Source organism: Chiloscyllium plagiosum, unplaced genomic scaffold, assembly GCF_037043375.1.
Source record: "Chiloscyllium plagiosum isolate Xiang-an unplaced genomic scaffold, Cpla_swu_hap1 HiC_scaffold_27, whole genome shotgun sequence".
Taxonomy (NCBI): Eukaryota; Metazoa; Chordata; class Chondrichthyes; order Orectolobiformes; family Hemiscylliidae; genus Chiloscyllium; species Chiloscyllium plagiosum.
The window spans coordinates 39751723-39777272 of NW_028270165.1; the positions used below are offsets into that span (position 1 = coordinate 39751723).

Below are 25550 nucleotides of genomic sequence, written 5' to 3' on the forward strand. Positions count from 1 at the left end.
GACATGACCCTCCGGTTTTAATGTAAACCATACTCCCTTCCAGTAGGTACCATTTAAATAAGTTAATAGATACAAGCCTTGAGCAAATCCAGCCTCCAGCCGGGCCCGCCGCTTCTTGGAGCTCAGAGAGGGGTTCCCACTCATTCATTCAACAGGAGGCGGCTCAATTTATTGTAATGGGCACGGAGGGTACAGTGGTCGTGTATCATGTTGAGGAGGAAGCTGTTTCCTCTCATTCAACAGAAGTGGACCTATTTACTAGAGTTTTTTTGTGGTGCAGCTGTAGTCTCCCAGAGAGCCCTGAGGCTCAGGTTCAAATCCCACTGCTCCAGTGTGTGTAATAACATTACTGCCCAAGCCACGTGCCAATTGGCACAGGGATAAGAAAATTAGGGAAGGAAACACGTCAACCTGTTCAATGCTATCTCCAATCATTTCACTTCCTGTCCAATTCGTACTACAGGGAGCCCAGCCTCGTTTCTCGGAGGTTCTTTTTGAGAAGTTTAATCGGGCATTTTTGCACAAGTCAAGTTAAGAAAGCCGGGATCTCTCGCAAGACTGCGCGGGAGACAACAATTGTAATTCTAGGCGGGGAGTCTGAATTATGAATTCACTAATAGCCTCATCTAAGCGATGGTGCAGCCCTCGCCAGCCTCTGTCTCTGTGGCGCAATTGGTCAGCGCGTTTGGCTGTTAACCGAAAGGTTGGAAGTTCGAGCCCACCCAGGGGCGGTGTGTTCGCTGTTCTTCACTGGCTTCGAAGCTGAGCGCTTTTAATGGGGTCAGGAAAATGTTCCCCAAACGGAAATCCTCTCCACAAAGGGGTTTCTGAATTGAATTAATGTCTAACGGAAGGGACTGCGGATGCTGAGAAGCCGAGACAAAAAGAGAAACTCGGCAGGTTTGACAGTACCTGTCGGAGAAAACAGAATTTTGAAATGTTGTCTCTGATTCTCTTCCCACAGATGTTGCCTGACCTGCTGAGTTCCTCCTGCAATTTCTCGTGTTGTTTTTAACGGAAAGTTCATTTCACCTTTTGGGATGAAACACCTAGACTCGCCATGTGCAGATATTTATTCCTTTCGAATCACTGTGAAGTGATTGGATTCAAACAAACTCTGCGATGATTCACTCTTTCTCAGCTCCACAGGCAGACAGACCTGGGAAGTGAAGTTGTCAGTGTGGTTCTGTATTCGTGGGCCGAGTGGTTCATGCGATGGACTTGAAATCCATTGCGGTTTCCCCACGCAGGTGTGAACCCTGCCGAGTACAAAATGAGAAATGTCGTCGAAAAGAGAGGGAGCTTGCTCCCCGGCTTCTTCTTTAAGATTCAAATCAGTGGAGGGGGAAAAGTATTTCACTCACATTGGGACTGGTGGGTATCTGCAACCCACTGCCTGTTCGGGTGGAACAAGCAGATACCCGCAGAGCTTCTTTTGAGGCTATGAGCAAAGTGTTTGGAAATGAGACTCGAACAGTGAGGGGGTTGAAATCGTGATCGAAATGAAGCAGGCACCTGTGGACAAGGGTATTTCCTTTGCCAGTGAAAGATACTGCTTCACAAAGTTGGGCCTGTGGAAGGGAATCAGTGACGGTGATTATCTTTGGTTGCTCACCTTGTGAAGGTTCCCATTGCTGCGCATGTCCGTGTTAACGTCAGAACTCTGCAGCATGGCGGCGTCAGGTACGCACAGTGCCAGGGGCGGAATGGATGACGCATGTGACTCCACCGACCTGTTTGAAGTGCAGCTCACAGTTTCTTCACACACCCCAATTAATCTTTCTCATTGTCCTGAAGCCGGCATACGGTTTGAATTCCCGATCTGCGGGAATGAGAATCTTTTCACTGTCTCGCGTCAGTAAATGTCCCTGAGAACATCAGAGTCACGTCACAGCGCTGTCAGATGAGGGGAAGCTGAAATAGCCCCACACGCTGCTCACGGGCACACTTTCCTTTCCCCAACTCACCGCCTCAACCACTGCGGCTCCTGGGAGTGGAAAGGAAACAATCACCAAAACCCAGTCTTAGCTTTGTGTATCTTCAGAAAATAAGCAAAGGTTCATCCCTTCGGATTTTCTATCCTGGGATGACAGGGATGGGTTTTGTCACTCTTTTGTAGGACATTGCAAGTGGATGTTTTGCAGAAAAGCACCACAATGCCATCTGATTAATCAGGACCTGGATGTTTTCGGTCTTTGAATGTAAGTGTTGTGCTCAAGAACTTTGTTGTTCACAGTTTATAATACTTATCTTCCCAGTCCCCTGTATCACTTATCGAAAATGTTTAATTTGCATCTTGTAATCCTTTCACTGTCTGCTAATGAGGACAGCGTTTCCGTGTTTTACCTAAATTATCTTGACCTTGCATACCTCAAGCCACAAGCTAATTTCACGAGAATACTTTTCCAGTTCAAAAGCCAACTGTTAATGATGGCTCTGTTTCTTGTCACGTATCCAATTTCAGATCGATGTTGTTAATGTCCCTTTTATTCCTTCAGATCCAGGTTTCGCTCACAGGGCTAGAACAGAACTGTCACCAAATACATTTTCCAATCTACGTTCATCCTATCGATTGTATTAGCATCATCAACACTTCTCATCAAAATAACTCGAGAGACTTTCACCACAATTTTCTGTGAACAGTTCCACATTAGCTTTGCTGAATGAACCCCAAATTTCTTGAAGTGGCTCCTTATTTTCGGCCCTGATTATTAATCTCTCTATGCATGGGAATGGATCCTTCCCACCCGTTCTATCACTCATCAATGTGTGTAGTTCAGTTCGATCTCCCATCAGCCTCCTCTGTCCTGATCAAATCCAGGGGAACAGGATACGTTGGGACTATGGCGCGGACAGGAAAAGCCCAATACTCACCTTTCCTGTTAGAACCATTCCATGAGAAATTTTAGACCACAACTTTGGGCGTGTAGTTGTCGCCGAACACTTAAGGTGCTGGCGTAGAGATCCTTTGGGGCTCCCCCGCTCAGGGTGGTAACCTGCTGACTATGCTTTCTTCACTGGCGATTTTAAATGACTTCCTGTTGGCTGCATTATCGCTCAAACTTCACAAAACCCGTCTCGATAAAATCCAGTTTTCTCATGTCTGGGAATTGATTGCCATGCAGGAAAATCGGGTTGTGAACAAACAACATACCAGCCTCACAACGTCAGCTCTGTTTACCTTTCCACAGATGCTGCTCGACCTGTTGGCTTTCTGCAGTATTCTCTATGTTTATTAGGCACAAGTGCTGCTTTTCATTCAAGAACTTCAATCCCTGTCCTCTGGAAACTGACTCTGGTCAGTGGCAATTGATTCTTCTGATCATTAATCTGCCCATTCCCACCGCTTCTTCTCCCATCATGATCAACAGCCCCAGGAAATCTCCAGTTAACCTTCTTTGCTCCAAAGCGAACATTCCCAACCTTGGGAATGTCTCTCCAAAATGGAAATTCCTCATCCCTGGAAATGAATCATGGCGTACAATTGGGAAGATGTTTTGGCAAAATATTGTCAGTTACGAAATGGAAAAATGTTCATGAAGCAAAACAGAAATCCCAGTCTCCAGCTTTGTGAACCTTGAGAAACTCTTTGGGAAGCGGATTTCGAGGAGAATGAAAGATGAACTGTCCGACTGAGTAGAGACAGTCCAGACACCGTCTCCTTGTTGAAGATTGCGGGAGATTGACTCTGATGTTCTCGGGACATGAACTGATCTGAGACATTGAAAGAATTGTCGTTCCTGCACATCAGGAATTCAAACCCCTTCTCGCCTCCGAGCCAATGAGAGAACTCGGGAACAGGCAAAACACGGAAAGGCTCGAAGGGTGACGGCCCGGAGTAAGAAAGCTAGTTCCTCCTGACATGGATGTGTCTCCAGCCTGTCCCCGGTGTCTCCACAATGAATGTCCCAGGCTTTATTATGGAAAAGTAAAACTGATAGACGACAACTGGAAATCGAGGCCGGGAGGCTGAATTATGAATTCACTAATAGCCTCCCCTAAGCGATGGCGCAGCCCACGTCATCGCCTGTCTCTGTGGCGCAATTGGTCAGCGCGTTCGGCTGTTAATCGAAAGGTTGGTGGATCGAGCCCACCCAGAGGCGATGAGCTTCTGGTTGCCTGTCACTTTAACACGCCACCCTGTTCCCTGGCCCACATCTCTGTCTCAGACATGCAGCAGTGTTCCAACAAAGCTCCGCTCCAGATGGAAGACAAGCGCCTCATTTTCCGTTTGGAATCCTCCAGTCTTCAAGATCGAGTTCAATATTATTTGGACCCGAACACCCCCATGCCCTTGATCCCTACCACACCCACACGAGGCCGTGTTATCACATCGTCTGCTGTTACACACGACTTATTGTTAGCCAGGAATAGTCTCCATGAACAGTTCGTCACCCTCCGACACAGATCGTTATTCTCTCCTTTGTCCCTCCAATGTTCTCCCTCTGAACTCGTGGCAAAGAGAGCAATGTGGATTGATATCCCTGAGCCAGCTCTTTGTCCCATCTCCAGGGACCAGGTTCTCTCCACTGGCGGATAATTAAACCACTTTGTTGTTGCGTTGACGTGAGGAGATTATATAAATATAAACTTTTCTAAATCCCCACCTTCCGTTGATTGAACTGTGAGTTCACTCTGAATCACAACACGTGTCACAGCGCAATTTGAGGCCCACATTAGCTCTGCTGGTTCTACACAGCAAGTAAATGAGAGTCTCTATTCGTATCATTCTCTTGCCTTCGCCCTGTAAATCTCCACGTTGTTACTTTGGACATGACCACCGAATTCCCTTTTTTGTTCTTGAATCTGCCTCCTTGTCACGGTCAGACAGGGACAAGAAAGTGTTCTTCCTAATGTCACTTTTACTTTTTTTTCCAAATGCCTTGAAATCTATGCCAATTTTTGGGAAATTGAAAGGATTCTCATTCCTGCACATGAGGCTGAATTGATTTAATTTCTAACGTAAAGGACTGCGGATGCTGAGAATCAGAGACACAAAGAGGAGCTGCTGGAGAAACTCAGCCGGTTTGGCAGTACCTGTGGGAGAAAACAGAGTTCTGAAATATTGTCTCTGATTCTCTTTCCACCGATGGTGCCTGACCTGCTGAGTTGCTCCTGCAATTTCTGTTTTTGCTTTTAACTGAAAGTTTATTTCATCTTTCGTGATGAAACAACCAGACTCGCCATGTGCAGATATGTAACCCATTCGAAACCTGTGAAGTGATTGTATTCAAACAAACCCAGCAATAACTCACTATTTCTCAACTCCACAGGCAGAGAGACCTGGGAAATGAAGCTGTCAGTGTGGTTCTTTATTCCTGGGTCGAGTGGTTAATACGATGGATTTGAGATCGATTGCGGTTTCCCCACGCAGGTGTGAACCTTGCCGACTATAGTTGAGAAATGTCGTCAAAAAGAAAGGAAGACTGTTCCCCGGTTTCTTCGTTAAGATTCACATCATTGGAGGGGTTGGAAATCTGCAACCCATTGCCTGTCAGGGTGGAACAAGCAGATACGCACAGAGCTACTTTTGAGGCTATGAGCCAAGTGTTTGGAAATGAGACGAGAACAGTGAGGGGCGTGAAGTCGTGATCGAAATGAAGCAGGCACCTGTGGACGAATGTGTTTTATTTGCCAGTGAAAGATACTGCTTCACCAAGTTGGGACAATGGAAGGGAAGCAGTGACGGTGATTATCTTTGGCTGTTCCTCTTGTGAATGTTCCCATTGCTGCGCATGTCCGTGTTAACGTCAGAACTCTGCAGCATGGTGGCGTCAGGTACGCACAGTGCCGGGGCGCAATGGATGACGCATCTGACTCCACCTACCTCTTTGAAATGCAGCTCACAGCTTCTTCACACACTCCAATTAATCTTTCTCATTGTCCTGAAGCCGGCATACGGTTTGAATTCCTGATTTGCGGGAATGGGAATCTTTTTACTGTCTCGCGTCAGTAAATGTCCCTGAGAACATCAGAGTCACGTCACAGCGCTGTCAGAGGAGGGGAAGCTGAAATCGCCCCACACGCTGCTCATGGACATATTTCACTTTCTCCAACTCACCTCCCCAACCACTGCAGCTCCTGGGAGTGGAAAGGGAACAAACACCAAAACCCAGTCTCAGCTTTGTAAATCTTCAGGAAATTAGAAATCTGTTCATCCTGTTGGATCTTCCATCCTGGCCTGACAGCGTTGATTTTAAATGGCTGTCCAGTCAGTGCCGATTCGTTTTGGCTGAAAAACATCTTCCTTATCTCATCCCAGCATTTCTTGCCACAGAGAACTGTGCGGCAGAGTTCATGTATATATTTCCTTGTATGGTATTTTGTAAATAACATTCGTTTGCGGTTTGTTTGTATAGGCTATTCCAGGTTCATTAGCCGCTGTTTAAGTGTGTTGGTAGGTTTGTGGGCTACCATGATGCTGAGAGCGTTGAGTTGTCTGGACATCATTTCCCAGATCTCTTTTATGTAAAGTAATGTGGCTAGGGTTTCTGCACACGTTGTGTCTGCTTGTGTCAGTTTGTTGATGTGAAATCGACATACTGGGTTTATTGGGTAGGCAAAAGTGCGGATTGCAGATGCTGGAAACCAGAGTTTAGATCAGAGTGGTGCTGGAAAAGCACAGCAGGTCAGACAACTTCCGAGGAGCAGGAAAATCGACTTTTCGATCAAAAGCCCTTCATCAGGAATGGAAGCAGGACGCCTCCAGGGCGGAGAGATAAATTGGGGGGTGGGGGTGTGCTGGGCCGAAGGTAGCAAAGAGTACAATAGGTGAATGGGGGTGGGGATGGAGGTGAAAAGTCAGAGAGGAGGGTGGAGCGGATAGGTGGGAAGGGAGATTGGCAGGTAGGACAGGTCATGAGGATAGCACTGTGCTGGAAGTTTGGAACTGAAGTAAGGTGTGGGGAGGGGAAATGAGGAAATTGGTGAAGTCTACATTAATGTTCTGGGTTTGAATTTATCCGAGGCGGAAGATGGGGCGTTCTTCCTCCAGGCATCGGGTGTGGAGGGAGCGGCGATGGAGGAGGCCCAGGACTTGCATGTCCTCGGCAGAGTGGGAGGGGGTGTTGAAATGTTGGGCCAGAGGGCGATGGGGTTGATTGTTGCGGTTGTCCTGGAAATATCCCCTCAAGTGCCGTGACTGGACTCTGCGAGGAGTCTCCAGCCTCCCCAATGTAGAGGAGACCGCACCGGGAGCAATGGATACAAGAAATGACATTGTTGGATGCACAGGTGAAAGCTTGCTGACGACCGCGGCCCAGGTTCGATTTCCGGGCAGGAAAGTAATTTTTAGGAGAGCTGACAAGCGGAATCCGCATCTCCCTGGTGGTCTAGTGGTTAGGATTTGGCGCTCTCACCGCCGCGGCCCGGGTTCGATTCCCGGTCAGGGAAACCATTTTCAGGGGTGCAGGCTACCCATTCTTCTTAAATGCGCTGTGTAATTATTTACAGTCGTTCCTGGGTGCTGCAGTGTGTCGTGGCTCGTTGAAATAGTGTCCTGATTCAGATTTGTTTGTATGTGGAGGGATGATTGCTTCTGTTGTTAAGTACTTGGTTCGTGTGTGTTGTTTTCCTGTAGAGGCTGTTTTGAATTTACCATTGACTGTTTGCTCTACTGTGACATCTAGAAATGGCACTTTGTTGTTGTTCTCCTCTTTTGTGAATTTTATGTCAGCGAGGATATTGTTGATGGTGTTGTAGGTTTCCTCTAATTTGTTTCATTTTTTGATGACAAAAGTGTCATCACTGTCGTGGACCCAAAGTTTGGGTGGATCGTTGGAAGGGCTGTTTGTTCGAGTCTCTGCATTATTGCTTCTGCGAGGAATCCTCATACTGGTGGTTTCATGGGTATTTCGTTGATTTGTTTGGAGGGCTTGTTACTGAATACGAAGTGGGTGGTAAGACACAGTTCTACGAGGTTGACAGTGCTATCTTTGCTGATGAAGTTGGTGCTGTGTTTGTGTCTCTGGTTCTTCGAGTAGTGTCTCCAGTTTTCTTTGGCCAAGTTGATGTTAATGGATGTGAACAGGGCTGTTATGTCAAAGAACAGCATTATTCCATCCTCTTCTATCTTAGTGTCTTTGGTGTTCAGGAATTCTTGGATGGAGTAAATGGAGTGGCGTGAATCTTCGACTTGGTGTTTTCAGTGGAGGCCTTTGACTAGTCTGCATATTGGTGTTCCAAATGGTGAAGCTTTGGGCCTGAGGGGGGCTCCTGGTTTGAAGAGGAGAACAACAACATAGTACCATTCTTAGATGTCACAGTAGAGCGAACAGTCAATGGGGAACTTCAAACTAGCGTCTACAGAAAAACAACACACACAAACCAAATATTTAACCACAGAAACAATCATCCCAACAACCACAAACGTTGCTGCATCAGGACATTATTTCAACGAGCCACTACACACTGCAGCACAGAGAAACTACGAAGAGCAGAAGAGGAATACGTATATAGTGTATTTAAGGAGAACGGGTACCCAATAAACCCAGTCCGCCGATTTCTCATTGATGCTTCCAAGCTGACTCTCAAACCTTCGTTTGGTCGTCCATTCTTTCCTGTTTGTTTTTGGCGGGTTTTGAAAGCTTTCGCAATCCTCTGACTGAGTATTGGAGTTGGGAAGTTATGTTGTGGCTGTACAGGACATTGGTTAGACCAGTTTTGGAATATTGTGTGCAATTCTGGTCTCCTATCAGAAGGATACTGTGAAATTTGAAAGGGTTCTGAAGCACCAGTGGGTCCACAGAGGGGAAGAGGCCCTTCTGCTGCCCTGAGTGTGGGAAGGCCTTCAGTGATTCCTCTTCCTGCTGCCGCACCAGTTGGTCCACACCGGGGAAGGCTGTTCTCCGGCCCCAAGTGCGAGATGGCCTTCAGCAGTTCTTCCCACCTGCTGAGACACCAATGGGTCCACACTGAGGAGAGGCCGTTCTTCTGCCCTGAGTGCAGGAAGGGCTTTGCTCTTTCCTCCGACCTGCTGGCCCATTGGTGAGTCCACATGGGGGAGTGGTCGTTCAGTTGCCCTAAGTGCAGGAAGTCCTTCAGCAATTCCTCAGCCCTGCTGAGGCACCAGTCCGTCCACACCGGGGAGAAGCCGTTCTCCTGCCCCGAGTGTGGGAAGGGCTTTATCCGCTCCTCCACACTGCGGAAGCACCAGCTGGTCCACACGGGGGCGGGGGGGGGGGGGAGTTGGGGGGAGGCCATTCTGCTGACCTGAGTGCGGGAAGGCCTTCATAAATTCCTCCACCCTGCTGAAACACCTGTGTGTCCTTCAGCAGTGGGAGGCCCTTCAGCTGGCCCGAGTGTGGGAAGAGGTTCATGTTTGCTTGCAACTTGCAGAAGCACCAGCGGAGGCACTGCTGCTCATTGAGCCAGGGACTGCACATTGCCAATGAAATGATCCAAATAAACCTCAGACCGCAAGACCATCGGAGCAGAAGTTAGGCCATTGGGCCCGTCGAGTCTACTCTGCCATTCGTTAGAGACAAAATTAGTGCAGATGAGATTAGCTACAGGAAATAGGCCATTTGTCCCAACAAGTCCACACAAACCCTCCGAAGAGTAACCCATCCACACCCATTTCCCTCTAACTAATGTACCTAACTCTATGGGCAATTAAGCATGACCAATCACCATGACCTACACATCTTTGGTTTATGTAAGAAGACAGGATCGCCCAGAGAAAACACATGCAGACACTGGGAGATTGTGCAAACTCCTCACAGACAGCTATCCAAGGCTGGAATCAAACCTGGGTCCCGTGCGCTGTGAGGCTGCAGTGGTAACCACTGAGCCACTACATATTGCAACCCGAAGTTGCAAGCAGGAGGTTGGGAGAATACAGCCTCAGAATGTGGAGTAGTCAGCGTTTTGGGTATTAACCCTTCTTCAGGACTGAAACGTTAACTTCTCCATGAGAAACGATTTATGGGAATGATGCTGGGGGTTGTAGGGTTTGAGCTCCAGGGAGAGGCTGAATAGGCTGGAGCTGTTTTCCCTGGAGCATCGGAGGCAGAGGAGTGACCTAATAGAGGTTACAAAATCATGAGGGGCATGGACAGGGTAATAGACAAGGTCTTTTCTCAGGGGTGGGGGAGTCCAGAACTAGAGGGCATAGGTTTAGGGTGAGAGGCGAAATATATTAAAGAGACAACGTCTTCATGCAGGGGGTGGTACATATATGAAATGAGCTGCCAGAATATATGGGTCAGGTGCTGTCAAATGGGACTAGATTAATTTAGGATATCAGGTCAGCATGGACAAGTTGGACTGAAGGGTCTGTTTCCATGCTGTACGTGTCTCTGACTACTGGTCCTCATGTAATTTTAAAATAGGGTCCAAGTAACTTTGAATAGTTCAATCTTATTGAGCTCACTTCCTGAAAAGTTTCAAATGAATCATCTGAGCGATACTGTTTAAACATGCTAAGTTGGACAAAGTATCCCATCAAGTTCAACACAAACCCAGAGTTGAAGAAGTCAGAAGTCAGAACACCAAGGGGACCAAACTGATCACAATATTCCAGGTGCAACCTTATCAACGTCCTGTATAACTACAACATAACTTGCCAACATCTATACTCAATTCCCTAACTGATGAAGGCCAGTGTGCTGAAACCTTTCTTCACTGCCTTGTGCACCAATGTAATCAGAGATATAGGACCTACTTTAAATTGATCCACAATCCAGCTTCTGGGAGCCCAGAAGCAGAGTAGTGCTGCGTGAGTGTGCTGGGCACATAACCCAGAGGTCGATGGGTAAAAACCATGTGATGCTATTGCCCAATATCTCCGTAAGCTGCTTTCATTTACAATGGTGCTCTGTTCTGTATGTTGCCTTTGCATCTGCTTCCCAAAGCTTCTTCAGTGGAGGAGTGGCAGCTGGAGCCCAGGAGTTCAACGACCCGCCGGAGCTTGAGGAAGGTCCAAGCTCCAAGAAGCGGGGGGTAAGGCTGGAGGCTGGATTTGCTCAAGGCTTGTATTTTTAACTCATTTAAATGGTACCTCCTGTATGGGGCTATGGTTTACATTAAAACCGGAGGATCATATCAGAGTGTTTATATTTAGCAGCAGTAGTTGGTAAAATACACTCCCTGGAGGACCACCCTCTATGATGCTGCATTTCTTGCTTTATGCCCTTCCCCCATTTCTTATTTCCCAGCTTGGTTTTATGTTTTTTTGGTAAAATTTAATTTCATATTAATCAGACTGGGTATTGACTGTGTGCTATTAATTTGCTTCTTCGAATATTGAAAGTCAAAATTAATGGTGTAATTTCATTTCTGATGTCAGAGTTTGACATTGAATGTGCAGATGTGAATACCAGTAAGTTGTGAAAATACATCAAGAACTTGTGGTTTTTAACAAAAAGAGCAGTTCACTGATATTCATGGCATTGTCTTATTTGGGAGTGATGATTCAAATCTGACCAACAAACCGTTTCATGCAGTCACCCAATTTAGTTAAAATTTTCATTAAGTTAATTAAAGAAAAGAACTCTGGCAGGCTAAGATTTATGCAATCTATTTATAAGATTATGTCCATTGCTTGCAATATGGTCTCATCCACATTGGGGAAACTGGACGCCAACTCGCGGAACGTTTCAGGGAACAGCTCTGGGACACTAAAACTAAACGACCGACGCCCTGTGGCTGAACGCTTTAACTCGCTCTCCCATTCCGCCAAGGACATGCAAGTCCTGGGCTGCCTCCACTGCCAAACTCTTGCTACCCGACGCTTGTAAGAAAAACACCTCACCTTCTGACTTGGGACCCTCCAACCACATGGTATCAATGTAGATTTCATCAGTTTCCTCATTTCCTCTCCCCCACCTTGTCCCAGATCCAACCTTCCAATTCGACACCAACCTCTTGACCTGTCATACCTGTCCACCTTGCTTCTCACCTATTTGCTCCACCCTCATCTCTGACCTATTACCATCAATCCCTACCTCCATCTACCTATTGCATTCCCAGCTGCCATTCATCCAGCCCCACTTCCTTCCCATTTACCTCTCAGCCCCCTTGGGCCACCCTTTATTCCTGATGAAGAGCTTATGCTCTAAACCAAGACTGTTATGAAACAACATTCTCAACAAATAGGAAATAGCTCCCAAGTCAGATTTCATTCCCTCTTCTGTTTCCCAGTTCTTTCAGAAATAAGAGATATCTTTTTCTTCCACTAGAAAGTGATCTTCCACTTTGCGCTGTCTGAAGTGTTATGCCACATTATTACTTCAGCCACCTTTTAAGAATCGTTTCAACCTGTTTTTCTAACAATTGTGGAGGTGACCAAAAGCAAACATTTCACTCCTCCTCAATGCCCCATTTCTCCTCCTATGAGCCACTTTGTCATGTTGTCTATGTTACAAGCAGCCGAGTGCACTTGGTTTCTGAATTGAAATTTGGCCATTGAAGTGATCAGAATTAATATATATCGATGGATAGCTGTGTCTGCACTAACTGTAATTATCCATCAATACGATGTCGTTTGTTCCACCAAAACTGGAAACAATGATTTGTGATTATATTGCAGTCGGATGTAGAAAATCATCCCAGCGATCTTCACGTTATTATAGTTTACTGTGGCCATACAGCATTGCGAGGCAGTTTGATGTGACTAAAACTTGGATGGAAAGAATGTAGATTGATCAGAAGTCAAAATGGCAGTGTCTCTGGCCACAATCGATCTGTCTGGCTTGATTATATGAGTGGCGGCTGTTCAAGAGCAACTTCCACTCCATCACTTCAACCAGCAAGAGGAGATAAGTGTGAACACAACATTCCAACTGTGACATATACGCATTGCTTCGATGTTATTGATCAAAATCCTGGAACTCGCTCCTGAACCTTTATTATAGACCACATCATATTTGTGAAGCAATTTAAGAGGTAGCTCACCACCACTCTTTCAAGGACGGTTTGGGAAGACTTGCTGGCAGAGCCAATGATATGCACATGATATTGGAAACAGTCTAATCGTATGGATAGATGATTGGCTAACCAATGATACAGGAGGGATAAGGGGCATGCTCAGGATCGCAACTTACAACTAGCAACGTTCCACAGGGATCAGTGCTGGGGCACAAAATTATTTACTACATGTATATGAATTACTTGGATAAGTAAAGTGAATGTACTATTGCCAAGACTGCAGTAGAGACAGTTGATTAGAATGCAGGTGGTAAGGATGACATGAACTCTTCATCCAAGTTCAGTGAGTAATCGGGAAGGCAAAAGGGAGATTGGCCTTTAAATGGAATATAAAAGTAGGGAGGTTATAGTGAACCTCCGCCTGGAGGTTTTGATTGAAAGTGCAGTGAAGATTCAACCAGCTGACATTGGATCTGAATCACATGTAGATCAGACCAGGTTTGGACAGCAGGAAACCAGATAAGTTTTTACAACAAACCACAACGATTTCATCATTTGACTCTTAATTCCAGATTTATATTGAATTCAATTCCACCATCTGCCGTGCCAGGTTCTGAACCCAAGTCCCGTGAACATTACCTGGGTGAATGGTCTGGTGACAATAAAGTGGCCATCGCCTCCCCTGAACACATTGGCATATTGTGTTCAGAGGTAACAAAGGAGCAAGAGGTTTCAGCAGCTGCTAAGTTGTTGATATTACACAAGGGAACATCAACACTCTCAGTAATGGCACATACTGAAGCCAGGGCCCTTTATCAGAGGTAAGGGCTCGGGATCCACAAGAAATAGGAACAGCAATACGCCATTCAACCTCTTGAGCCTGCTCCTCCATTCAGTAGGATCGTGGCTGATCTGGCATTCCCCACATCCACTTTCCTGCCCTTTTCCTGTAACTGTTCATCCCCCGACTGATCACGAATCTATCGGTCCTAGTTTAAATGTGTCAAGAAGGATGTCAACAGAGTTACTGGGGTTGGGGGAGGGGCGGGGGGTGCTCAGGTCGAACTTGGGGACTAAAACAATGGCTTCACACTTCACAATATTTAACTAAGGGAATGTTTATGGTTATCCAATGCTGGAAATTGGGCAGGCATTCAGATGAAATTATTGGTAAATTATGAATGACAGAGGAGTCGGGAGAGAAGTGGTGTTCAGGCACAGTTGGATATCATCAGTATAGATGCCAACACCAGCAGCTACGGTTAAATAAATAAGAACGGAAGACACTGAAAGCAGACCCTCCCAGAGGATACAGCGATATTAGAGAGGGTCAGTACTGTCATTAACTCTGATCAAGGCTGTCCGCAGGTCGACGAGGGAATGTTCATCCCTGTCACCGTTACAAAGGATGTCAAATATGACCTTGCTAAGAACTGTTTCAGGGGTAGAAACCAGACTCGAGGGCTTTCAACACAGAATTCTGGAAAAGCTGGGAATGGCTTATTCAACAATGTTGCATCCAAACCAACACTTCCATTGGTGCGATAATTATAGAAGTGTTTTGGTTTTTATTTAGATGATTCTCAGCAATACTGAGTAAGAAGCAACAAAATTAACACAAGAAATATTGCAATTGCTACAATATGCCTGCTCCCAATAGGAGGCCACCTGGTGTTCACTTAACTGTCTGCAAGGCGCAATATTGGAAAGGAATTATCCAGTTCATAGCTATAAGAGGGGAGACACAGACTGCTTGATACAAAGGGCGGGAGTCGGCCACTCGGCCCTACGAGCCTGCTGCAACATTCAATAAGATCATGGCTGATCTGAATACAACCTCAGCTCTACATTCCTCCACATCCCCGACAATCTGTCACCCACTTGGTTAGCAAGAACCTGTCTACCTCTGCCTTAAAGACTTTGAATTCACTGCCTTTTGAGGAAGACACATAACCATCAGAAAGAAAAAAAATCATCCTCATTTTTGTCTTCTACTTTTAAAATATGACCCTCTATTTTCAGATATTAAGATAGGGATACAAGCTGCATTCAAATAATACCTGTGGTACAGTAAACTATCTCAAAGTGCTTCACGTGAACATAATGAGAATTCCTCATCCTGCTCCTGTGTATTATGGTCTTAAAGCGGAGCAGTAGTCTTAAGAGGTTCTCACAAATTATTTCAGAATCCTGAAGAGGAGTTGTTGGATTGGAAACCTTAACTCTTCTTTTTCTCCACATATGCTTCCAGTCCTGCTGAGTTTTTCCAGTGTTGTCAGTTTTTGTTTCAGTTTTCCAGCATCCACAGTTCTTTGTCTTATTTATCACAGTCATTTCTTGCCTTTCCCAAGTGTCTGGAACTTCATCTCCCTGATCTACAAACTGTTCAGTTACCCTAGAAATGACCACTACCTCCTTATCAGAGTAGATCCCTTTGTTGCAAAATGATTGTTCAATTCTGTGACCAAAATAATTGCATTCGTAATTACTTACAACAGGGACTCTCAATATCTCAGGCAAGAACACAGCCAGATTTTTTCAGACAGTACATTTATGTGATTTGATACAAATCCCTATTCCCTACTTTACCAGCGTGCTGCTGGGAATGGAGGGTTTGAGTTAAGAAGAAGCTGGGACATTTTTCCAACGAAGCCTAGCAAGTTGACAGATAACTTTATAGAGATTTTTAAAATCAGGAGGGGGACAACATAAGGTGTCATTTCCTGGAGGCTCAGAATATTTTATTGCTCCAGAAGGTGTAAAAGGGGGTCAAAGATTCAGCAGAAATCGAGTAGAGCTGAGAACAGACAACATTTTCCTCTGTGGGAACAGGGGGACCAGAGGACAGAGAAATCAGGACCTGAAATCGAGCTGACACCAGACTACCATGTTATCAGTGCTTTGACAATGGAACTTCTGTGCGGGGCAGGTTGAATTATGAATTGAATAGTAACTTCCTCAAGGAGACTGTGCAAGAAGCCCCGGGCTTGTCTCTGTGGCGCAACTGGTCAGCGCGTTCGGCTGTTAACCGGGAGGTTGTTGGTTCGAGACCACCCCGAGGCGGCGCGTTTGTTGTTCACGCTCCAACCGCTTTCTGGGCTGCAAAGATGCGCGTTTTTAATGGTGTCAGGAAAATGTTTCCCAAACGGAAATCTTTTCCACTGAGGAAGCACAAAGGGGTTTCTGAATTGATTGAATTTCTAACGTAAAGGAATGCGGATGCTGACAGTCCGAGACAGAAAGCGAAACTGCTGGAGCAACTCAGTAGTTTTGGATGTTCCTGGATGAGGAAAAAAAAGTTCTGAAATGTTGTCTCTGATTCTCTTTCTACAGATGCTGCCTGACCTGCTGAGTTGCTCCTGCAATTTCTGGTTTTGTTTTTAACTGAACGTCCATTTCATCTTTCGGGATGAAACACCCAGACCCGCCATTTGCAGATATTTAACCCTTTCGAAACCTGTGCAGTGATTGGATTCAAACAAACTCTGCAATGATTCACTCTTTCTCAGCTCCACAGGCAGAGAGACCTGGGAAATGAAGCTGTCAGTGTGGTTCTGTATTGGTGGGCCGAGAGATGAATGCGATAGACATGAAATCCATTGCGGGTTCCCCACGCAGGTGTGAACCCTGCCGACTACAGTTGAGAACTGTCGTCAAAAAGAAAGGGAGATTGCTCCACGTTTTTTTTAAGATGCAAATCAGTGGAGGGGTTGAAATATTTCAATCACATTGGGAGTGGTCGGGAATCTGCAGCCCACTGCCTGTCAGGGTGGAACAAGCAGATACCCGCAGAGCTGCTTTTGAGGATATGAGCCAAGTGTTTGGAAATGAGACGAGAACAGTGAGGGGCGTGAAGTCGTGGTCGAAATGAGGCAGGAACCTGAGGACAAAGGTGTTTTATTTGCCAGTGAAAGATACTGCTTCACAAATTTGGTACAATGGAAGGGAAGCAGTGACGGTGATTATCTTTGGCTGTTCACCTTGTGAATGTTCACATTGCTGCGCATGTCCGTGTAAACGTCAGAACTCTGCAGCATCGCGGCGTCAGGTCCGCACAGTGCCAGGGGCGCAATGGATGACGCATGTGACTCCACCTACATGTTTGAAATGCAGCTCACAGCTTCTTCACACACCCCAATTAATCTTTCTCATTGTCCTGAAGCCGGCATACGGTTTGAATTCCTGATCTGCAGGAACGAGACTCTTTTCACTGTCTCGCGTCAGTAAGTGTCCCTGAGAACATCAGAGTCACGTCACAGCGCTGTCAGAGGAGGGGAAGCTGAAAGAGCCCCACACGCTGCTCACGGGCACATTTCACTTTCCCCAACTCACCGCCCCAACCACTGCGGCTTCTGGGAGTGGAAAGGGAACAAACACCAAAACCCAGTCTCAGCTTTGTAAATCTTCAGGAAATAAGAAAACTGATTATCCCTTCCGGTCTTCCATCCTGGCCTGACAGCGTTGATTTTAAATGGCTGTCCAGTTAGTGCCGATTCGTTTTGGCTGAAAAAAATCTTCCTTATCTCATCCCAGCATTTCTTGCCACAGAGAACTGTGCGGCAGAGTTCATGTATATATTTCCTTGTATGGTATTTTGTAAATAACATTCGTTCGCGGGTTGTTTGTATAGGGTATTTAAGGTTCACTAGCCGTTGTTTAATGCTGAGAGGGTTGAGTTGTCTGGAAATCATTTCACAGATGTCTTTAATGTAAAGTAATGTGGCTAGGGTTTCTGCAGACGTTGTGTCTGCTAGTGTCAGTTTGTTGATGTGAAATCGTCACACTGGGTTTATTGGGTAGGCAAAAGTGGGGACTGCAGATGCTGGAAACCAGAGTTTAGATCAGAGTGGTACTGGAAAGGCACAGCAGGTCAGACAGCTTCCGAGAAGCAGGAAAATCGACATTTCGGGCTTAAGCCCTTCATCAGGAATAGAGGCAGGACGCTTCCAGGGATGGCGAGATAAATTGGGGGGTGCTGGGCCGAAGGTAGCAAAGAGTACAATAGGTGAATGGGGGTGGGGATGGAGGTGACAGGTCAGAGAGGAGGGTGGAGCGAACAGTTGAGAAGGGAGATTGGCAGGTAGGACAGGTCATGAGGACAGCGCTGAGCTGGAAGGTTGGAACTGAGGTAAGGTGGGGGGAGGGGAAATGAGGAAACTGGTGAAGTCCACATTGATGTCCTGGGGTTGAATTTATCCGAGGCGAAAGGTGGGCGTGCTTCCTTCAGGCATCGGGTGGGGAGTGAGCGGCGATGGAGGAGGCCCAGGACCTGCATGTTCTCGGCAGAGTGGGAGGGGGGTTGAAATGTTGGGCCAGAGGGTGATGGGGTTGATTGCTGCGGGTGTCGTGGAGATGTTCCCTCAAGCGCTGTGACTTGACACTGCGAGGAGTCTCCAGTCTCCCCAATGTAGAGGAGACCGCATCGGGAGCAATGGATACAAGCAATGACATTGGTGGAAGCCTTCTCACGATCGTGGCCCAGGTTCGATTTCCGTGCAGGGAAGCAATTTACATTAGAGCTGTGAGCTGGCGTTGCTGTCTCCCTGGTGGTCTAGTGGTTAGGATTCGGCGCTTTCATCGCTGCGGCCCGGGTTCGATTCCCGGTCAGGGAAGTGTTTCTCTGTGAATCGTTTGCCAACCCATTCTCCTTAAATGTGCTGTACAGTTCCTTATTGGCCTTCGTCGTTACTGGCTACTGCAGTGTGTCGTGCCTCGTTGAAATAGTGTCCTGATTCAGCTTGTTTGTATGTGTAGGGATCATTGCTTCTGTAGCTAATTACTTGATTCGTGTGTGTTGTTTTCCTGTCGACGCTGTTTTGAATTTACCATTGACTGCTCGCTCTACTGTGACATCTAGGAATGGCACTTTGTTGTTGTTCTCCTCTTTTGTGAATTTTATGCCAGTAAGGATATTGTTGATGGTGTTGTAGGTTTCCTCTAATTTACTTCATTTTTTGATGACAAAAGTGTCATCACTGTGGCGGACACAAAGTTTGGTTTGGATCGTTGGAAGGGCTGTTGGTTTGAGACTGCATTATTGCTTCTGCTAGGAATCCTGATACATGTGGTTTCATGGGTGTTTCGTTGATTTGTTTGAGGCTTGTTACTGAATATGAAGTGGGTGGTTAAGGCACAGTTCCACGAGCTGGATAGTGCTATCTTTGCTGATGAAGTTGGTGCTGTATTTGTGTCTTTGGTTCTTCGAGTAGTGTCTCCAGTTTTCTTTGGCCACGATGATGTTAATGGATGTGAACAGGGCTGTTATGTCAAAGGACATCATTATTCCATCATCTTCTAACTTAGTATCTTTGGTGTTCAGGAATTCTTGGATGGAATAAATGGAGTGGCGTGAATCTTCGACTTGGTGTTCTAGTCTTCAGTGGAGGCCTTTGACTAGTCTGTATATTGGTGTTCCAAGTAGTGAGACTATGGCCTGAGGGGGGCTCCTGGTTTGAAGAGGAGGAGAACAACAACAAAGTGCCATTGTTAGATGTCACAAGAGAGCGAACACTCAACAGGGAACTTCAAACTAGCGTCTACAGAAAAACAACACACGCAAACCAAGTGCTTAACCACAGAAGCAATAATCCCAACACCCACAAACGAAGCTGCATCAGGACATTATTTCAATGAGCCACTACACACTGCATATAGAGGATTATAAAATCATGAGGGATACGGATGAGGTGAACAGCAGGTGTCCTTTCCCTCAGCTGGGGTTTTCAGGATCAGGGAGCAAATATTTTGAGGTGAGTAGAGAAAGATTTTATAAAGACAGGACAAGGATCGTTTTTTAAGAGAGTGGCCTGAGTGCAGAATGAATGTCCAGAAGAAGTCATAGAGTCATAGAGATGTACAGCACAGAAACAGACTGTTTGGTCCAACTTGTCCATGCCGACCAACTATCCCAAAACAATCTAGTCCCACCTGACAGCGCACGGCCCCATATCCCTCCAAACCCTTCCTATTCATACACCTAACCAAATGCCTTTTAAATGTTGCAATCGTACTAGACTTCACCACTTCCTCTGGCAGTTCATTCAATCAACGTCCAATCCTCTGCGTGAAAACGTTGCCCCTTAGATCTCTTTTGTATCTTTCCCCTCTAATGCTAAACCCATTTCCTCTCGTACTGGACTCTCCCACCCCTGGGAAAAGAGTTTGTCTATTTATCCTATCCATACCCCTCATGATTTTATACACGCAGAGTTACAACGTTTGGATAAGTACATGAATATGAAAGGTTCGAAGGTTTATGGGCAAACACTGGTAGGTGGGACGAGTTTAGTTTGAGAACATACTCAGCATGGACGAGTTGGATGAAGGGTCTGTTCAGTGCTGTCATACTCTGTGACTGACCTGTACTGGTCTTAAAACCATTTTCTTACCTCCCCCCATAACAATCCACTTCTTTGTTGTTCAAAACTCAGATGAATTTAGCCTTGAATATGTTCAATGACCCCACTTCTGAACTGAATTCCGCTTCGTAATATACCACTTGCCTCACTCATTGCCTGCTGCATCTGCCCGACAACTGGCATTGACTGGAATGGAGGGACTCTGACACCCCTTTATACATCCACACATCATTCCTGATGAAGGGCTTGTGCCCGAAACGTTCACTGTCCTGCTCCTCAGATGCTGCCTGACCTGTTCTGCTTTTCCAGTGCCAGATTTTTCGACTTTCACCTCTAGTCCTCACTTTCTCCACATTCCAATATATCACCATTTAAACAATGCACTGCTTTTTTTTTAAACAGCCAAGGCTATGACTGCACATTGCGGCACTGCACTTGCCATGTGTTTGCCAATTGAGATACAGACCTGGACCAACTTCGGGAAGAGGCAAAACACTGAGTTCTGAACAAAAACGGTAGCACACTCAAAACGTCGGCTCTGTATACCTTTCCACGGATGCAGCTCGACCCGTTGGCTTTCTGCAGTATTCGCCGTGTTTGAACTGATAGAAGACAATGGTAATTCTGGGTGGGAAGGTTAAATTATTAATTGAATAGTAGCTTCCTCAACGAGACTGTGCGGGCGCTGGGCGGACCTGTCTCTGTGGCGCAATTGGTCAGCGCGTTCGGCTGTTAACCGGAAGGTTGGTGGTTCGAGACCACCAGGAGACGGGGCGTTTGCTGTTCACGCTCCTACTGCTTTCTTGGCTGCAAAGATGCGCGTTTTTAATGGTGTCAGGAAAATGTTTCCCAAACGGAAATCTTTTCCACTGAGGAAGCACAAAGGGGTTTCTGAATTGATTGAATTTCTAACGTAAAGGAATGCGGATGCTGACAGTCCGAGACAGAAAGCGAAACTGCTGGAGCAACTCAGTAGTTTTGATGTTCCTGGATGAGGTAAAAAAAGTTCTGAAATGTCTCTGATTCTCTTTCTACAGATGCTGCCTGACCTGCTGAGTTGCTCCTGCAATTTCTGGTTTTGCTTTTAACTGAACGTCCATTTCATCTTTCGGGATGAAGCACCCAGAATCGCCATTTGCAGATATTTAACCCTTTCGAAAACTGTGAAGTGATTGGATTCAAACAAACTCTGCAATGATTTACTCTTTCTCAGCTCCACGGGCAGAGAGACCTGCGAAATGAAGCTGTCAGTATGGTTCTGTATTGGTGGGCAGAGTGGTGAATGCGATGGACATGAAATCCATTGCGGGTTCCCCACGCAGGTGTGAACCCTGCCGACTACAGTTGAGAACTGTCGTCAGAAAGAAAGGGAGATTGTTTCACGGATTTTTAAAGATGCAAATCAGTGGAGGGGTTTAAATATTTCAATCACGTTGGGACTGATCGGGAATCTGCAACCCACTGCCTGTCAGGGTGGAACAAGCAGATATCCCCAGAGCTGCTTTTGAGGATATGAGCCAAGTGTTTGGAAATGAGACTAGAACAGTGAGGGGCGTGAAGTCGTGGTCGAAATGAGGCAGGCACCTGAGGACAAAGGTGTTTTATTTGCCAGTGAAAGATACTGCTTCACAAAGTTGGGTCGATGGAAGGGAAGCAGTGATGGTGATTATCTTTGGCTGTTCACCTTGTGAATGTTCCCATTGCTGTGCATGTCCGTATAACGTCAGAACTCTGCAGCATGGCGGCGTCAGGTCCGCACAGTGCCAGGGGCGCAATGGATGACGCATGTGACTCCACCTACATGTTTGAAATGCAGCTCACAGCTTCTTCACACACCCCAATTAATCTTTCTCATTGTCCTGAAGCCGGCATACGGTTTGAATTCCTGATCTGCAGGAACGAGACTCTTTTCACTGTCTCGCGTCAGTAAGTGTCCCTGAGAACATCAGAGTCACGTCACAGCGCTGTCAGAGGAGGGGAAACTGAAAGAGCCCCACACGCTGCTCACGGGCACATTTCACTTTCCCCAACTCACCGCCCCAACCACTGCGGCTCCTGGGAGTGGAAAGGGAAGAAACGCCAAAACCCAGTCTCAGCTTTGTAAATCTTCAGGAAATAAGAAAACTGATTATCCCTTCCGGTCTTCCATCCTGGCCTGACAGCGTTGATTTTAAATGGCTGTCCAGTTAGTGCCGATTCGTTTTGGCTGAAAAAATCTTCCTTATCTCATCCCAGCATTTCTTGCCACAGAGAACTGTGCGGCAGAGTTCATGTATTTCCTTGTATGGTATTTTGTAAATAACATTCGTTTGCGGGTTGTTTGTATAGGGTATTTAAGGTTCACTAGCCGTTGTTTAATGCTGAGAGGGTTGAGTTATCTGGAAATCATTTCACAGATGTCTTTAATGTAAAGTAATGTGGCTAGGGTTTCTGCAGACGTTGTGTCTGCTAGTGTCAGTTTGTTGATGTGAAATCGTCACACTGGGTTTATTGGGTAGGCAAAAGTGGGGACTGCAGATGCTGGAAACCAGAGTTTAGAGCAGAGTGGTACTGGAAAGGCACAGCAGGTCAGACAGCTTCCGAGGAGCAGGAAAATCGACATTTCGGGCTTAAGCCCTTCATCAGGAATAGAGGCAGGACCCTTCCAGGGATGGCGAGATAAATTGGGGGGTGCTGGGCCGAAGGTAGCAAACAGTACAATAGGTGAATGGGGGTGGGGATGGAGGTGACAGGTCAGAGAGGAGGGTGGAGCGAACAGTTGAGAAGGGAGATTGGCAGGTAGGACAGGTCATGAGGACAGCGCTGAGCTGGAAGGTTGGAACTGAGGTAAGGTGGGGGGAGGGGAAATGAGGAAACTGGTGAAGTCCACATTGATGTCCTGGGGTTGAATTTATCCGAGGCGAAAGGTGGGCGTGCTTCCTTCAGGCATCGGGTGGGGAGTGAGCGGCGATGGAGGAGGCCCAGGACCTGCATGTTCTCGGCAGAGTGGGAGGGGGGTTGAAATGTTGGGCCAGAGGGTGATGGGGTTGATTGCTGCGGGTGTCGTGGAGATGTTCCCTCAAGCGCTGTGACTTGACACTGCGAGGAGTCTCCAGTCTCCCCAATGTAGAGGAGACCGCATCGGGAGCAATGGATAAAAGCAATGACATTGGTGGAAGCCTTCTCACGATCGTGGCCCAGGTTCGATTTCCGGGCAGGGAAGCAATTTACATTAGAGCTGTGAGGTGGCACTGCTGTCTCCCTGGTGGTCTAGTGGTTAGGATTCGGCGCTTTCACCGCTGCGGCCCGGATTCGATTCCCGGTCAGGGAAGTGTTTCTCTGTGAATCGTTTGCCTACCCATTCTCCTTAAATGCGCTGTACAGTTCCTTATTGGCCTTCGTCGTTACTGGCTACTGCAGTGTGTCGTGCCTCGTTGAAATAGTGTCCTGATTCAGCTTGGTTTTATGTGTAGGGATCATTGCTTCTGTAGCTAAGTACTTGATTCGTGTGTGTTGTTTTCCTGTCGACGCTGTTTTGAATTTACCATTGACTGCTCGCTCTACTGTGACATCTAGGAATGGCACTTTGTTGTTGTTCTCCTCTTTTGTGAATTTTATGCCAGTAAGGATATTGTTGATGGTGTTGTAGGTTTCCTCTAATTTACTTCATTTTTTGATGACAAAAGTGTCATCACTGTGGCGGACACAAAGTTTGGTTTGGATCGTTGGAAGGGCTGTTGGTTTGAGACTGCATTATTGCTTCTGCTAGGAATCCTGATACTTGTGGTTTCATGGGTGTTTCGTTGATTTGTTTGAGGCTTGTTACTGAATATGAAGTGGGTGGTTAAGGCACAGTTCCACGAGCTGGATAGTGCTATCTTTGCTGATGAAGTTGGTGCTGTATTTGTGTCTTTGGTTCTTCGAGTAGTGTCTCCAGTTTTCTTTGGCCACGTTGATGTTAATGGATGTGAACAGGGCTGTTATGTCAAAGGACATCATTATTCCATCCTCTTCTAACTTAGTGTCTTTGGTGTTCAGGAATTCTTGGATGGAATAAATGGAGTGGCGTGAATCTTCGACTTGGTGTTCTAGTCTTCAGTGGAGGCCTTTGACTAGTCTGTATATTGGTATTCCAAGTAGTGAGACTATGGCCTGAGGGGGGCTCCTGGTTTGAAGAGGAGGAGAACAACAACAAAGTGCCATTCTTAGATGTCACAAGAGAGCGAACACTCAACAGTGAACTTCAAACTAGCGTCTACAGAAAAACAACACACGCAAACCAAGTGCTTAACCACAGAAGCAATCATCCCAACACCCACAAACGAAGCTGCATCAGGACATTATTTCAATGAGCCACTACACACTGCATATAGAGGATTATAAAATCATGAGGGATACGGATGAGGTGAACAGCAGGTGTCCTTTCCCTCAGCTGGGGTTTTCAGGATCAGGGAGCAAATATTTTGAGGTGAGTAGAGAAAGATTTTATAAAGACAGGACAAGGATCGTTTTTTAAGAGAGTGGCCTGAGTGCAGAATGAATGTCCAGAAGAAGTCATAGAGTCATAGAGATGTACAGCACAGAAACAGACTGTTTGGTCCAACTTGTCCATGCCGACCAACTATCCCAAAACAATCTAGTCCCACCTGACAGCGCACGGCCCCATATCCCTCCAAACCCTTCCTATTCATACACCTAACCAAATGCCTTTTAAATGTTGCAATCGTACTAGACTTCACCACTTCCTCTGGCAGTTCATTCAATAAACGTACAATCCTCTGCGTGAAATCGTTGCCCCTTAGATCTCTTTTGTATCTTTCCCCTCTAATGCTAAACCCATGCCCTCTCGTACTGGACTCCCCCACCCCAGGGAAAAAGACTTTGTCTATTTACCCTATCCATACCCCTCATGATTTTATACACGCAGAGTTACAACGTTTGGATAAGTACATGAATATGAAAGGTTCGAAGGTTTATGGGCAAACACTGGTAGGTGGGACGAGTTTAGTTTGAGAACATACTCAGCATGGACGAGTTGGATGAAGGGTCTGTTCAGTGCTGTCATACTCTGTGACTGACCTGTACTGGTCTTAAAACCATTTTCTTACCTCCCCCCATAACAATCCACTTCTTTGTTGTTCAAAACTCAGATGAATTTACCCTTGAATATGTTCAATGACCCCACTTCTGAACTGAATTCCTCTTCGTAATATACCACTTGCCTCGCTCATTGCCTGCTGCATCTGCCCGACAACTGGCATTGACTGGAATGGAGGGACTCTGACACCCCTTTATACATCCACACATCATTCCTGATGAAGGGCTTGTGCCCGAAACGTTCACTGT

The 25550-nt window shown here is 46.3% G+C and overlaps 2 protein-coding genes and 2 non-coding genes across 5 annotated transcripts in view; all 4 read left to right on the plus strand.

The window, feature by feature from the left end:
- The window catches only part of LOC148143696 (sulfhydryl oxidase 2-like), a 565239-nt gene that overhangs the window by 214395 nt on the left and 325294 nt on the right, over window positions 1-25550 (plus strand). The window lies entirely within an intron of this gene.
- The window catches only part of LOC148143704 (uncharacterized), a 77892-nt gene that overhangs the window by 20326 nt on the left and 32016 nt on the right, over window positions 1-25550 (plus strand). The window lies entirely within an intron of this gene.
- On the plus strand, window positions 7321-7392 carry trnae-cuc (transfer RNA glutamic acid (anticodon CUC)). The gene has a single exon. It is a non-coding gene; the product is annotated as a tRNA-Glu (tRNA).
- Window positions 18408-18479, plus strand: trnae-uuc (transfer RNA glutamic acid (anticodon UUC)). The gene has a single exon. It is a non-coding gene; the product is annotated as a tRNA-Glu (tRNA).